The sequence below is a fragment of the Dermacentor variabilis genome, chromosome 7 (genome assembly GCF_050947875.1).
Source record: "Dermacentor variabilis isolate Ectoservices chromosome 7, ASM5094787v1, whole genome shotgun sequence".
NCBI classification, from domain to species: domain Eukaryota; kingdom Metazoa; phylum Arthropoda; class Arachnida; order Ixodida; family Ixodidae; genus Dermacentor; species Dermacentor variabilis.
This window is the reverse complement of record NC_134574.1, coordinates 47,269,402-47,276,054: the sequence shown is the minus strand read 5'-3', so window position 1 is coordinate 47,276,054 and position 6,653 is coordinate 47,269,402. Positions and strand designations below refer to the sequence as shown.

Here is a 6,653-nt window from a genome sequence, read left to right as displayed (position 1 = left end):
CTGCCAACGCCCCAGCATCCAGAGCACGGCACTGGGTCCATAATCGGGCGCTGCACTAGGCTCTGGAAGCGTGTATATGGGCGGTGATCATGTATGTGCGCTCGGTAGGTGTCAAAGAAGCCAGTAGGCCGTCCACCATTGCAAGCAAACGGACCTGCACGGACGGCGCGCTGATAGGCTCGTGTTCGCCAACTAAAGTTCGCTCATGGTTCGGCTTAAGTCCCTGTATGTACATACTTTATAAATAAGCAAGCTTACCCAGATACTGTAAGCCCACCAAATGGGGCCTAAATGCCTGCCCTCCTCCCAGCTGCGGCTTCCTTTGAGCAACAAAATCTGATCTCGAAGGCGGTGCTTTTGAAAACTGCATGCGCCTAAAGCGGATGGGAATCTTGGAGGCAATATCCACTTCGTTTCTTTTTTTTTTTTTTCTTATATACATTTCCTTAAACTTCGTATCACAAAGTGCATACTTTTACAAATTACACACTTTTCAAACCTACCAAATTCGTTAAAAGGTCTCTACCGATTCTTATTAGGAAAAAACACGGAATTTTCTCATTTACGTTACATTTTTCAAAGAACCGCAGTGTGGCGCCACTGCAGTATTTGTTTGGTTCACAGATCACGTTGGTTGTACAAAGTGCTCGTTGCTGTAAGGCGGTAGTGGAATTATGTTTTAGAAGTGCCTAGAGAAAATGTGCACCATGTCGTGTGCATTAACCATCGCAAAACCTTCCGGACTCGTGTAACGACATTAGTTCGCCGTGTGTTTCGTGCGATCCACTAGTGTCGACAGTGAGTGTCCTACTGCAGCGCCCGCTCGTCCGAGCTACCTTTGTTCTGCCGAGCTGCCCGCCCGCGCTCTCGTGAAAAGTCTGGTACTGGGGCTTCGAATCATAGTGTGTGGAAGACTTTGTTGAAGGTGGTGATTTTGCGGAGCTGGAGTTCATCGAAAGTTCTACAGTGCTTGCGCCAGAAAAACGTCGGTGCCACGGTACGTGTGAGACGAAGAAGCGTTTGCTGACTACGTCTTGAAAGGTAAGCAAGTTGGGCGCTTGCGCGCATTCTTGAAGCTTATGGTTCATGTAATGAGAGTCCTGTAACTAGCCAGAGCAGAGCGCTTTCTGATCGCAGGTTGCCCGTGCTGCTGTGTTCATTTAGCAAGCGATTTGACGAAAGCTTCGTCTGATGTTGCAGCGTACTAGTATTCTTATGTGAAGTATATGCTACCCGCATTGATTGCTATGACTGAATAGGCACACAATTAAGAAAACACTGAAAGTTGCTGTTTGCTCAGTAGTTTCCTGGCAAGAAATTATTCGTTATGTCGGCGTTCCCGCAATTATAGTACATGTGTAATGTATACGTTGATGTGTGATGGGCTTCGCGCTTTGGCACACGATAGCTAAGTTTGACGATTGAGCAGATATAGCCTTGTATGAAGATGTTTGTACGTATGCAGTTGGGTTTGAAGGTCTGCGTCGCGAGAACCTGCCTGTATCGTTCATGTTCTTGAGTGTCTTCGCGAATTTGTCTGTGAACCGGAGCAGATATCGGCCGATAGTACAATGACAAGGTTTCTTTTTAATCGAGACATTTCGGTGAGACGCTGGCCTTCTTTATATATAAATAACTGGATGTCCGCTCTTGGCAATCGTAGGTTAGGGCTAGTGCATAATAAAGTAAGGACTGCGATTTTGTAGCGATGCTTACCGCTCGATTCTTTGCCGCTCTTGTCGCCCACCGCTAACGGCCGGCTAACAAGGGCCGAGGCGTTGGTCAGACCACTAACGGATAGCGAAAACAATAGCATCGCTACGAAATCGCGGCCTAGCTTTCAGAATGCTTCTCATGTGCTCAATATTTTTTTTCTTAATCCAATGCTCTGTGTTTTACTATATATTCGAGTTTTGTTGATGATCGTCCTAGTTGTCCGTTGTTGCTGCTAATTTCGTTCCTTCCTGAAATTTCACTTGTTACAAAATAGCAGTGTAAACCTCCTGAGATATAACGAAAAGAAATTTGTACAACCAGACATAGATTGATGCAGCTGGCTATGTGAGGCACTCATTGCAATTCCACATGACACTGGTAAATCACAAATTTCCTCCTTCACAGTACAATAAACAATCATTTCTTCCTGTTGAAGGCTATGCAGATTTTGGAGGCATCCCTACACCCCGCAGGAACCTGCTGCACTGCTGGAAGCTGGGAAGCACAACGATAAAGCACCTGATCTGCATGCTTTCACAAAGGTGCGTACAAAACTGTCGCTACCTTGTGAGCTGTAGGATACGTTTGTGCAGTATGCAATCATTTTACTGTATGTGCCATTTTCGGGATTTCTAGTGGCAGATCACTTGAATTTTATCTTTTGGTGATCTGGAATGCCCTCAGTTTAATCAACTTACCAAAGTAGCCTCCTCTGAGTTGCATATAATTGGGGGGGGGGGGGCTTAAGTAATGATGCATGATATACTCCATACAGGCTCTATAACTATCTAGCCAAATTACCTTTATAAGAACGTGGTTGAGATGCATGAGGTGTCCAGACGTGTATAATTTTTATCTTTTCATTATGCAGTCTTATGGAGTTAAATTCTCACACTATTGCCTGTGTGCCTATATTCTTCCCTCCAATCGGTCACACTTATGTATTGCATGCCATACTTCACCTGTTAAATACATTTGCATAAAATAATGTTTTCTGGCTTTATTATGTAGCTGCTGAATTCCTAGTCAGTATGAGTGTCCAATTCCTCAAACTTATAACAAATCATTAACCTTTTGCTGTTAGAAGCTCACAATGAGTCTCAAGTGCAGGTTCGTTTCAGGCTGGAAGCTGGTCTCCTTTATACATTACAGAAATTTGAGTTGGTAACACGCTATAGGAAACTGCTGAATCATATAACAACCAGCCCAGTGCAGTAGTTGCGAACCATACCATGACAGCACAGCTCAGTGCTGACAATTCACTGTTACATTGCCATAATTTTTCTCAATTTCCTTGCCCTTTTTCAGTTGGCATGGGCTAAAGCTTGTTCTGTGCAATTATGTGTAATGCGAAGAACTGATTTTACTTTCCCTCGGATTTACCAAGATGTCGCAAGGAGGCTTGCTTTAAGCTCAAGCTGCCCTGCACTTAATTTTTGAACTATTCACTTTTTGTTATAGTGCAATTATTTGTTGCACTTCTTATCAAATTGAGGTTTCATACTGCGAATAATGCACTGTAGAGCACCTAGAAGAATGTGTTCTGCTACCCACATACATGGTTTAGGCAAAAAGTGCGTTAATGCTTTCGCCAAAAGTTCTATCATTGAGAGTTTGATGGAAGCTTGTCTGGTCGCAATGGAACATGGCAAAGAATGACATAGACTAATCAAATAAAACTTTAAAAGCTAGACAGTTTGGCGTCTATTCGAAAGCCTTATTCTCAATGGGGCACAAAGTAGAAGTGCCTACTTAGTAGGTTTTAGCATGTGACGCATCCATCGCGCATAACACGGAGAGGGTTCCTTCGTTTCGATAAGTGTGTGTCCTGTTGATTGTATCTCTAGGGAACCCACAGGTACAGGTGTGGCTTCCAGTTTCTTTCCTGGCCAATTGCACTACAGTTCATGCAGTCATTGTTGTGCTTAATAATTGCTGCATGCTCTGGCAAAGCATTCGATGCCACGAGTAGCCATTTGCTTCAAGCAAAGTGCTTTTCAGTTGCATGTCTGTCAAAGTTCAATCTAGCCGAGAAAATAGAAATTTACATGCACATTATACTTTTGAGTATAGGGCAAGTAATTGTGGAACCTTGCTGTAAATGTACATATAGATTTCTTTCATTATGCATTCTGTGTATTTAATTTTTTCAATCTACAAGCTATAAGATATAGAATTTGGCAATTACTGTTCTTGAAATTTGATCATAACTCTATTCAATATGGAGAATTTCTTCTAAATACTTGTTCAGCAGTAATCTGTCAAAGAGAACGTAGCATACTCTTTGTAAGACACTATGGTTATGGACATTCATGAGCTGCTAAGTATGCAAGGATGGGTTTCTTGCCTCATGTTGGCTTTACGAGCTTAGAGGCAAAAAACTCATTCTTGCATACTCACCTCATTGAAAGCTAGTGAAGTGAGGTATTTTCAATTTGGGCTTCAAAAACTACTTCAATTCCATTACATTGATTGCAGGTGCAGTTAATTCTGCTTCTATAAAAAATTGAGCTACTTCATTTCTGAACCAAGCAGCACGGCTTTCAGAAGCTCCTAGCCCACCTCACAAAACAGACACTAAATGAAACATTAAGACATCTTAGTCACATAAGTTATTCCTTCAAAACTCCTTTCTCCATTTATTTGGTAGCAAAGCTTTGGTTAAAGAAAATGAAACCAAACACACACATGCAAGTTTGGCTGTTGCCAACCACCTGAGTGTGAACTAGCTAGGCTGCACGAGCCTAGAATATTTGTGACGTGATTGTAAGATGCTGCACATGCAGACAGTACACTGATATGTGGATAAAACGCTGTTGGTACTAACCAGTGCAATGGAATATGTTGTTGCAGATATCTTGTATAGTCCTGAATGATGTTCACTTAGTCAAGTTCAACACCATTATTTCAAAGGCTGTAAGATAGTTTCAGCCTGACACTCCATCTGGCATACCCTTCCGACACCCGCCGTGGTTGCTCAGTCGCTATGGTGTTAGGCTGCTGAGAACAAGGTCGCGGGATCGAATCCCGGCCACAGCGGCCGCATTTCGATGGGGGCGAAACTTGAAAACACCCGTGTACTTAGATTTAGGTGCACGTTAAAGAACCCCAGGTGGTCGAAATTTCCGGAGTCCTCCACTACGGCGTGCCTCATAATCAGAAAGTGGTTTTGGCACATAAAACCCCATAATTTATTTTTTTCACCCTTCCGACATCTTGCTCATCAAAGCCACTAGGTGAGCTGCCATTGATGTTGATGCTATAAGGACCAACGTGCAATCTGCTGCAGTAATGCATGATAGGGAGAGCAGAATATGTACGAACAAATGGGCTGGAGCCAGGAGCAGTTCTTATTTTAATGTGTGTGGCTGAAAGCGTTGAAGTGCCCCAAATGAAAAACTGGCTAATTAGGACGAAAGATGGGTTGGTGGCAAAGCTTACATAATTGCTGGAATTCGCTGCTTAGGTGACATAAAATAAAGTCGAAACATGAAACACTTCACTTCTGAAGAGTGAAATGGGGTAGCAATTGTTGCAAGTTTTACGTGAGCTGGAAAGTCTAGATGCAGCAATATGCCGAATGAAGCCATCACATTTCTATTTCATCCTGACTCACTGGAAGTGTTTAAGAAACCTATAGATATAAACCACAGCTTTTGTTGCAAAGTCACCTATGTTATTGTATCATAGAATGACTTCCTACAATAGACCATCTAAGTAAGAAATTATCCTTTCCGAATATTATAGCATAGGAAAAACAAGTGTTTTAGTTACAAAGCATAAAAAAGAGAACTAATGTTTGCTTTTCGTTTTCAGGTGGACCTTGGGTAAGAAATCCTCCTTGATGAGGCCACACTGGCACGACTGCAGCGAGACGCAAAAACTCAGGCTAAAGATGTGCACGGGGCCTCCTGAAGGTTCTTTTCAGCCCAGAAGAGTTAAGAGAGCACAAATCTCTATTTGGGCGGCATTCCTAAGCCCACAAGGATGTCGCCGAAAAAGAGGCTTTGGACCCAAGGCGTGAGAACGCCATTCTGAGTATGTGTGACAGCGCAGACAACTAAAACGTTTGCTTTAATTCGTAATTTGAAGTTAAAATCTTGTGGATCACTCCTTTGTGCCGTCCTACCCAGATACACTAATAGAGACATAAGGCTGAACTAACTCTTTACTTTTTCTCTTCCCTTAGGCTACACAGCAAGGCACTTCGACACAGCGGAGATCAAAAACATGTCATTGATGCTTGCACATAGGTATTGAAATGTGCTAAATAAATGTTAGTTTTCAAAAAGATTGGAGTGTTTTGTTCATAGGCAAGTACATTTATATATACTACACATGTTGAAGGTTACATTGGAACAGCACCACAATACCAGAGAAATTTGCTTAAATGTCACCAGCACATTTAAAGCATACTAAAATAGTTGCTAGAATGTTTCTAGGGGGAGCAATAGAAAGTGGGTAGAATGTTACTAGGCCGTTTCTAGGTCGAGTTATAGAAAGTTGCTAGGATGTTTCTAGATCAAGCAACAGAAAGTTAGCAGAATGTTACTAAAAAGTTTCTAGACCGAGCAACAGAAAGTTACTAAGACTTTTTAGATCGAGCGACAGAAAGTTACTAAAATGTTTCTAGATCGAGCAATAGAAAGTTAGTAGAATGTTACTAAAATGTTTCTAAGAAGTATGAAAATGGTCGATAAATCCTGCTTTTAGTGTCTAAAGGATGTTCATTCATTGTCTAAAGAAAGTTTGTAAAAAGGGTTTCAATTGAATATCGGTGGCCAATAGTCGATAGGATGTTGGTATGAAGTATATAAGAAGTTTGAAAACGGTCTAAAGAAATTCAATAGACTGTCGGTAGGTTCTAGTAACATTTGTCTAAAGAAAGTTTATTGAAAGTTACTACAATTTTTTGTAAGGGTAACGAGCGGCGAGGC

The 6,653-nt window shown here is 41.9% G+C and overlaps 1 long non-coding RNA gene across 1 annotated transcript; it reads left to right on the top strand.

Annotated features, from left to right (window-relative positions):
• The first annotated feature begins 632 nt into the window (after positions 1–632).
• LOC142589021 (uncharacterized) lies at positions 633–5,949 on the top strand. Its single transcript, XR_012829778.1, has 3 exons — positions 633–1,041; positions 2,153–2,258; positions 5,533–5,949. It is a non-coding gene; the product is annotated as an uncharacterized LOC142589021 (long non-coding RNA).
• Positions 5,950–6,653: the final 704 nt, after the last annotated feature.